Source organism: Ascaphus truei, chromosome 18, assembly GCF_040206685.1.
Source record: "Ascaphus truei isolate aAscTru1 chromosome 18, aAscTru1.hap1, whole genome shotgun sequence".
Classification (NCBI taxonomy): domain Eukaryota; kingdom Metazoa; phylum Chordata; class Amphibia; order Anura; family Ascaphidae; genus Ascaphus; species Ascaphus truei.
The window spans coordinates 37,037,985-37,047,529 of record NC_134500.1 but is presented as its reverse complement, the minus strand read 5'-3'; the positions used below and the strand labels follow the sequence as shown (position 1 = coordinate 37,047,529).

Below are 9,545 nucleotides of genomic sequence, written 5' to 3'. Positions count from 1 at the left end.
CAGGCCCTAGTTCTGATGAATGACTGCTGTGCTGTGTGCATAGTGAATAAAGAACTAGTGTTTAATATACTTCTGTCCTGAGATTGAAATCTATTGGGAAGGAGAAAGAGACGCTCAAACAGAGATTTCACCCCATATCCTGGGGGCTGCAAGAGATGGGGGTGCTGTCACCGTGAGTACGAGTCAGGTTAAACCCCAGAAGCCTGTCCGGTTGCTATCCTCTAACATCATGCGGGAGACTCAGGGCTACTGTTTATCAGCAGGTATGCACCACACTACTCCAAGTAACCAGCATAGCATTTCCCATTTTAGATGCTATCTGCGATTGGGGGGGGGGGGGTGAAACAGGGGTTACATAGTAAACTCAAAACCCGATATACAGTACACTGTATTACAGCATATACTCTGGGGGATAGCAGCCCCTGACGAAGCCACAGTGTAGAAACGCGTAGGGCGGTTTACAAGCAGAGAGAGAGGGAAACGAGCTGACAATGCCGGCAGCAACCCAAGGCACACAGTTTATTAGATTTCTATGTGTGAGTGGCACATTTTTATTCTTTTAGTTGTTTTTGCATTCATTAAAATTGTTATTCCTTACACGCAATCTTCTTCATCTGTCATTACACGACGGGGAGATTGAGGTGTGAGACGAGAAGATTGTGGGATACCAACCATCCTGAGATAAGAGGGCACTCTGAATAGCCCTTAGCATCCTGGAACTGATGTGTAAGAGAAATACCCCAAGGCAACCCTTGGTTGGGGGATACCTGTCTGCAGCGAGGTGTGAGACGAATACGTCCTGGGATACTACCATTTCTGAGATAGGAGGGCACTCACATAAGCCCATGTTAGTGAATCTTATATATTTATTCATCACATTACACCTGTCCATTTAACTTTGAATACGTGTGTATATGAGACCGATACATGCCATCTCTATCTTCTGTCTGAGGGCACCCAGTGACGTGAAGGAAGAACATTCCAGGCAACCCTAGGTTGAGAGACAAGAGGGCACTCACACTTTCCCATGTGAGTGATTTTTAATATATATATATATATATAAACCAAGTATCATCTGCAGATTATAGTATTGGCAGATATACCCTGCTCAAGCGAATGAAGAGGGATTAATACCCCAAACAGTATAAGGGAAGGGTGGTGCTCACAGGGAATAAATAATAGACTAAGTGAGAGGAAATAAAGAATCCCTATATTGTGGCACTTAGAGAGTGCACCCAAACCAAAACTTAATATTTATTGATTAATCTTAAAATGATAACTGTTTGGAATAACCATAGATGCAGGACAAATTGTTATTAAAATAAATAAAAAACCGGAGAGGTGGGGTAGTACATAGGGGGATTATATATAAACCCTATTGTCAGTCTATTAACCCTTGAAAGGTTTGTAAGTGTTTAGAGAAGTATCACACAGGTAAGTAAGGTGAGGATAGTATTATATCCCTGATCCCTTGTGGGAGCAACCATAAGCTTACACAGGAGAGAATGAATATAGCTATACAGATAGACACATATGTTCAGGGAAGCTATAGAAATAGCCCCAAGTCTAGCTGATCTCTAACTCAATGTATTCAGACACAAACTCTTTATTAAACATTGACTGACACTAAAGTCTGGGTGCTGTTGCTGCCCACGAATGCAGTCTACGAAGCACCCAGACGGTACACAGGCCCTCACCACTCCGACAAGCCACGTCACGTGATGGTGACGTCAGATGTACCCTACGTACGTTTCACCGTGACGGGCTTCATCGGTGACGGGCTTCATCCCCCTATGTACTACCCCACCTCTCCGTTTTTTTATTCATTTTAATAACAATTTGTCCTGCATCTATGGTTATTCCAAACAGTTATCATTTTAAGATTAATCAATAAATATTAAGTTTTAGTTTAGATGCACTCTCTAAGTGCCACAATATAGGGATTCTTTCTTTCCTCTCACTTAGTCTGATTTTTAATATATCTTATTACCATACCCCATACTATTGTATGACTTCCCCTGAGGAAGTGCGCGCAGGCGCATGAAACGCGTAGGGAAGTTCTTTTAGAGCTGTCTGTTGGTGAAGGAAGACGTGCAGTTGATCCAGGCTTGCAGTTGAAAAAAACGCCGTTCCAGGAAGTCCCGCCTTCCAGTTACGTGACATCCGCCTGGAGGTCCCGCCCCATAGTGACGCGGCATCCATCAGAGGCAGGGGAATCACAGGAAGGCGCTTCGGTTACCACTGCAGTGGACGAGCAGCACAGCGTTTATCTCCATTGCCTGTTACAATTTGAATCTTGTGAGTAGGGTCCCAATTTTACAATATCTGGACCTGGCGATTTTCTAGTCTTCTGGAACCCTTGATTTATGTTGTTTTAATAAACTAGCTTTTTTATCATTATTAGCCTTGCTATTGTCTGTCTAGTTTGTCTGTCTTGTTTTGTCATTAGTGTTTTGGGTCATTATGTCAGTTATATTAGTTTGACATACTGCACCATAATTTTGTTTGTTTGTTTTTTCTCCACATAACTCTTCATGCACGGTGGGAGCTGAACAGCAATTCTTCCATCGTTTTTGCTACAGAGGACTTTGTGGGGACTTTAATGATATCGTTTTGGACTTCCTATATTCTACTGAACTTGCAACGCGCCGGTTTTCTTTTTCTTTATTGTATCCAAGTGTCTGATTGTACAATCAGCACTCACCTGGCGGCCTAATTCTACCTGCACTAGGGTTTATTATTTCACTATTAATAGCGCTGTTTTCACACTGTCTTTTTCTTACTGGCATCACCCTCACCATTTCTTCAACTCGTTTGGAGGCACCGTTTGAACACTATTAAGATGCCCCCTGAGGCTGAGCAGGAGCTGACACCATCCTAGAGTAACTTTACTCTGCAACAGGTGTGATTGTCACTCACACATGGCCGTGTGAGTGTTGGTTATTATCTTGTCATATATCTAGTTCATATGTATCCAACCCAGATTGAATGAATAATTAAGTCTGAGAAAGTTAACACACTATTAACTGTTCGTCATTTCCTTTTGTTCCATGTGCGCTCGCTATTGTCCTGTTTGCGTCATTTTATTTTCCAGCATGTATTATCCCTGGTCCCTGGCTTATGGAGGTACCAGGGACCCCACGGGTTCCGGGGTAACAAGGGGACTTAACCTTTATTAGATAGCCTGGTTACCCCCTCCTGTCACACACCTCTTGTAGGCTCTCTTCCCCTCCTCCTGCAGTTTCTCTCTCCCCTCCTCCTGTAGGCGCTCTTCCCCTCCTTCTGCAGTTTCTCTCCCCTCCTCCTGCAATTTCTCTCTCCCCTCCTCCTGCAGTTTCTCTCTTCCCCTCCTGCAGTTTCTCTCTTCCCCTCCTCCTGCAGTTTCTCTCTTCCCCTCCTGCAGTTTCTCTCTTTCCCTTCTCCTGAAGGCTCTTCCCCTCCTGCAGTTTCTCTCTCCCCTCCTCCTGCAGTTTCTCTCTTCCCCTCCTCCTGCATGCTCTTTCCCTCCTCCTGCAGGCTCTCTTCCCCTCCTCCTGCAGGCTCTCGTTCCTCCTGCAGTTTCTCTCTCCCCTCCTCCTGCAGTTTCTCTCTTCCCCTCCTGCAGTTTCTCTCTCCCCTCCCACTGCAGGCTCTCTTACCCTCCTGCAGTTTCTCTCTCCCCTCCTCCTGCAGGCTCTCGTTCCTCCTGCTGTTTCTCTCTCCCCTCCTCCTGCAGGCTCTCTCCCCCTTCTGCAGTTTCTCTCTCCCATCCTCCTGTAGTTTCTCTCTTCCCCTCCTCCTGTAGTTTCTCTCTTCCCCTCCTCCTGCAGTTTCTCTCTCCCCTCCTCCTGTAGGCGCTCTTCCCCTCCTTCTGCAGTTTCTCTCCCCTCCTCCTGCAATTTCTCTCTCCCCTCCTCCTGCAGTTTCTCTCTTCCCCTCCTCCTGCAGTTTCTCTCTTCCCCTCCTGCAGTTTCTCTCTTTCCCTCCTCCTGAAGGCTCTTCCCCTCCTGCAGTTTCTCTCTCCCCTCCTCCTGCAGTTTCTCTCTTCCCCTCCTCCTGCATGCTCTTTCCCTCCTCCTGCAGGCTCTCTTCCCCTCCTCCTGCAGGCTCTCGTTCCTCCTGCAGTTTCTCTCTCCCCTCCTCCTGCAGTTTCTCTCTTCCCCTCCTGCAGTTTCTCTCTCCCCCTCCTGCAGTTTCTCTCTCCCCTCCTCCTGCAGGCTCTCGTTCCTCCTGCAGTTTCTCTCTCCCCTCCTCCTGCAGGCTCTCTCCCCCTTCTGCAGTTTCTCTCTCCCATCCTCCTGTAGTTTCTCTCTTCCCCTCCTCCTGTAGTTTCTCTCTTCCCCTCCTCCTGCAGTTTCTCTCTTCCCCTCCTCCTGCAGTTTCTCTCTTCCCCTCCTCCTGCAGGCTCTCTTCCCCTCCTCCAGTTTCTCTCTCCCCTCCTGCTATAGACTCTCTTCCCTCCTCCTGCAGTATCTCTCCCCCTATCAGTCTCACCTGTAATAATTACTTATATAAATATATGTAGTTCATTTATCTAGACTATTTATACTGTAAACCATAGTAACATCACATGACATGCAGCAGCCAATCACATGACCACTTTATATACACTTTCCTGCCGCTGCCTCTAACGGCACAATGTGATTGGCTGCTGGCTGCTGGCTGCTGGCGGTCACGTGATCTCCCGTCTCTGCAGAGGTTTCTTATCCTTCAACAAATAGTATTTACAGATAAACTACAAGTCCCATCATTCCTTGTGTGAAAGTACATGACAGCCAATCAGCGCAGCGCTTTGTAACCGCACCTCTTCCTCTCCCACACATGGCTGCATGAAGGTATGGTCTGATACTGTGTGATTATAGTTATATAACACACACACACACACACACACACACACACACACACACACACACACACACACACACACACACACACACACACACACACACACACACACACACACACACACACACACACACACACACACACACACACACACACACACACACACACACACACACACACACACACACACTATGGTCTGATACTGTGTGATTATAGTTATATATTATATACACACACACACACACACACTATGGTCTGATACTGTGTGATTATAGTTATATATTATATACACACACACACACACACACACACACACACTATGGTCTGATACTGTGTGATTATAGTTATATATTATACACACACACACACACACACACACACACTATGGTCTGATACTGTGTGATTATAGTTATATATTATATACACACACACACACACGGTATGGTCTGATACTGTGTGATTATAGTTATATATCTTATTATATATTAGTGAAAGCACTGTATGCCTGTCTGCATCTTCCTGTGTCCCTAGGGGAAATCTCATTGGTCCCTTGGGCCGCCCGCCCCCGCACCTCTCATTGGCCTGAGGCGGAGTGACGACACACACACACACACACACACACACACACACACACACACACACACACACACACACTCTGTTGCTTGGCCTCACTCTCCCCCGTCAGTTGGACCGCAGCTCACCTTCCACACCCCCCCCCTCCTCTCCCGGTGCCCCTCACTCTCTTCCCCCTCCCCACCTCACCCAAATCCCCACGCTCCGCAACATCCCCAGCCGCACCATCACCCTCACCGTGCGCCGCTCCCGGAGAGTCACCCACCCACTCACTCAGTCACCCACACACTCACTCAGTCACCCACACACTCACTCAGTCACCCACACACCCACCCACCCACCCAGTCACCCACCCAGTCACCCACACAAGTGTCACCCACACACCCACCCAGTCACCCACACACCCAGTCACCCACACACCCACCCACCCAGTCACCCACACAAAGTCACCCACCCAGTCACCCACACACCCACCCACCCAGTCACCCACACACCTACCCACACACCCACCCAGTCACCCAGTCACTTTCACCCTGTCACCCACTTTCACCCAGTCACCCACCCACTCACTCAGTCACCCACCCACTCACTCAGTCACCCACCCACTCAGTCACCCACCCACTCAGTCACCCACCCAGTCACCCACCCATTCAGTCAGTCACCCAGTCACCCACCCATTCAGTCACCCAGTCACCCACCCATTCAGTCACCCACCCATTCAGTCAGTCACCCAGTCACCCACCCATTCAGTCAGTCACCCAGTCACCCGGGGGGAAGCCCAACCCTGTCGTCCGCCCCCCCAAAATTACATCCCGGGCAACGCCGGGTCTCTCAGCTAGTATATATATATATAGAAAAGAAAGAGGAGAGAGCGCACGCCCCATAGTATAAAACCGTAAATTTATTGAGGGGAAGGGGGGGGAGGGAGGGGGGTAAAAAATGCACTCACAAGGGTACAAGTTTTAAAAGCATATTGTGATCATAATCACCACCATCCGGTAACTTCAACTGGTGCTGTGGAAGACCCTCGGTCCCGAGATTGGATAAACCACACTGTTGGCAAGATTTCCTGGGCAGTTGGATGATTAGGAGACGAACTTCAAAGATCCCAAAGGAAAGCAGCCTTGCTTGCAAGTCTCTGTGGTGTCCTGCGCTCGAGTGAATTTCCTGCTGCGCTCCGTGATGACGTAATGTCCGTGCGTCTACGTGATGACGCTCCCTGACGCGTTTCGTCACACACGGGTGACTTTTTCAAAGGGTAGTGGGGCAGAGTAGAATGTCCGCGTATATATACCCTAATAGTTACATAATGCTCCCTACAAACAGCTGATTATGATCGTAAAGGTAATTGAAGCCTGAGTGGCTTCAAATGGTACTTAAAGATATTAGATTGAGAGAGACACACACATATTTTTGCTATAGGAACTGATATAATCTGTCTACACTCTAAGAAGCATGCAAAGCTAATTATATCATGGATTCAATACTCCGTAAACATAACAGTAGACACAATACAGCAATATTAAAGTTTTCAAACGAAACCCATATATCATAAAAGATCTTGAAGCTAACCATGAATAATACTAAATATGGAATTATATATGTAATACCAATTGTTTCCGAAAGTTAATTAGTACCAATTGATATTGGACATAGTAGAGCAAACAACAAAATTCTCCTAAAAATACCATTTGTACCATAGAACATGCCCAGAATGAAATTAAAAATATATTTCTTTTAAGTATGGCTTTATGCCTGTAAACTTCAATAGATACAATGTACACTAAAATCCCTATAGAATATTGAATGTATATGCACATGGTTGCTATAATTATATAAACCGAGGAAAAAACACACACATATTAGTAAAGGAAGTGGGTAATACAAACATAATATATATATAGTGATTGTCTCCCATACAGACACAATGTATGATCTGGAATTTAAATGTGGTTAGATATAAATTAATGTTTATAAACCTTATGGTCCTTTGTAATTATTATAGTTGAATGAAATTGTTATATTCATATTATTTATTATCATTAAATAATTGAATTTATGAATAATGTTAGTGATACGGGCCCTAACGTGAACAAGTTGTATATATTCATTATAATTTCAAATTGTATGAGAAGGATAATTCTATAAACCACTGTATAGGACAAATGATTTCAAGGAACCCAAATGTATGTGAAATTTATATGAAATGAAACGTATATATATATGTATATGAAATATATATATAACTAGAATTGATATTTAGATGAATGACCATTACTGAAAGAACAAGGATGGATCTAGGTGAGATCCAGACAAAAAGATGGCAGAGGATACAGAGGAGGCAGTTGAGCAAGGAGGGGTGCCCGCGGGAAGGACTAGACCAATGTACTGACATCCAAGCATTCATTTAATCCACCAGGGGTCAAGGTGCCCAACTGGTGGATCCAGAATGTTTCTCGCCTGCAGAGGGTCTTGAATCGGTCACCCCCCAGAGCACAAGGAGAAATGGACTCAAGTCCCATGATAGTCATGGATTTAGGATCCTGACCATGGTATAATTTGAAATGTCGTGAGACGCTATGGGAATTTAAACCTTTGATCACATTTCTCCTGTGCTCTAGGAAGCGAGTACCAAGTGACCTAGTGGTGCGGCCTACATATTGTTGACCGCATCCACACTGTATCAAATATATAATATATGTACTAAGACAGTTAATAGAGGTGGTAATGGAATGTATTGTTCCTCTGCTGGCAGAACAGAACTGAAATTTTTTAAGAAGATGTCTGCAGGTGATACACCGGCTACGTCCACATAGATGATTGCCCAAACGAACCGGGGCTTTGGATGTGCTTACTGACCTCAGTTTGGTGGGAGCCACAAGACTCTTAATATTTCTAGCCTTCCTGTAGACTATGGCAGCTTTCTCTGGTAGAGTGGATCTCAAATGGGGATCACACCTGAGGATACTCCAGTTATTTCTCAAAATTGCATTGATAGATCTGAATGACTGATTGAATGTGGTTATAAACCTGACTGAAGATGGTCCGGTTTTCATAAGTTCAATCGGAGCATCATAACTCAAACGTACCCCCCTATCAGATTTGATTTTTGATTTATTCAATAAAACTGACCTCTCCATAGAACTGGTTTTGCTGAGAGAGTCGGAGACCAGATCCAGATCATAGCCTTTGGATATAAATTTTTCACCAAGTAAATTGGAATGGCTGGCAAAATCTATATCTCTGGTACAGTTTCTACGTAACCTGTGAAACTGGCCCAGAGGGACATTGTCAAGCCATTGTTTATGGTGATTGCTGGACGCATGAACATAGCTGTTGACAGACACAGACGTAAAGTGCGTGGTAGTAATGATGTTAGAGTCTGAGTCTGCTGTAAGGACCAAATCAAGAAATACAGTGGATACTGCGTTAATTTCTAAAGTAAATTTAAGTCCAAATTGATTATCGTTGAAGGAACTCAAAAGACCAGATAGAGCAGCCTCTTCACCATCCCAAATGAGAATGATATCATCTATGAAACGGCCATAGTATACGAGACCCGCTCCAAGATTGGTATTTTGCCACACAAAGGTCTCCTCCCAGTGTCCCAAGAAGAGATTGGCGTAGCTAGGAGCGAATCTCGTCACCATGGCCGTTCCACAGATTTGTAGGTGATAATTGTCTTCAAACAAAAAATAATTGTGAGTGAGGATAAAGTAAATACTATTAAGAATAAAGTGCTTGTGTTTATCTGGAAATGTTAAATCCCTGTCAAGCCAGTATTTAATCGCTTCAATCCCCCTGGCGTGATCGATACAAGTGTAAAGTGATGTCACGTCACGTAGCCCATAGATAGGTAGATTTCCACTTAATGTCTGAGATGGAGTCGATGACATGGCGCATATCCCTGATGTGGGACCTGAGCTTGGCTACATAGGGATGGAGAAAATAATCCACATACTGGGATAGGCTCGACGTCATAGACTCCACCCCAGAGACTATGGGCCTGCCAGGGGGATTGAGCAGGGATTTGTGAACCTTGAAATTGTCATTCGACAGGCCGACAAGGGGGGAGGCATAGTCATACAGGACTTATCTGCGTATCTTTTAGAGGCATGCAGACTCCTGGGTGACTCGGCCTCCTATAA

General features: G+C 45.2%; 1 protein-coding gene across 8 annotated transcripts in view; it reads left to right on the top strand.

The window, feature by feature from the left end:
* Positions 1-4,708: 4,708 nt before the first annotated feature.
* LOC142469161 (uncharacterized) overlaps positions 4,709-9,545 on the top strand; it is a 170,564-nt gene continuing 165,727 nt past the window's right edge. For 5 of the 8 annotated variants that reach the window (XM_075576110.1, XM_075576111.1, XM_075576113.1 and 2 more), the window contains exon 1: positions 4,709-4,814. The gene's annotated coding sequence lies outside the window, so the exon portion shown is untranslated. The remainder of the gene's footprint in view (positions 4,815-9,545) is intronic. The other 3 variants (XM_075576112.1, XM_075576109.1, XM_075576108.1) reach the window with 2 other exon arrangements.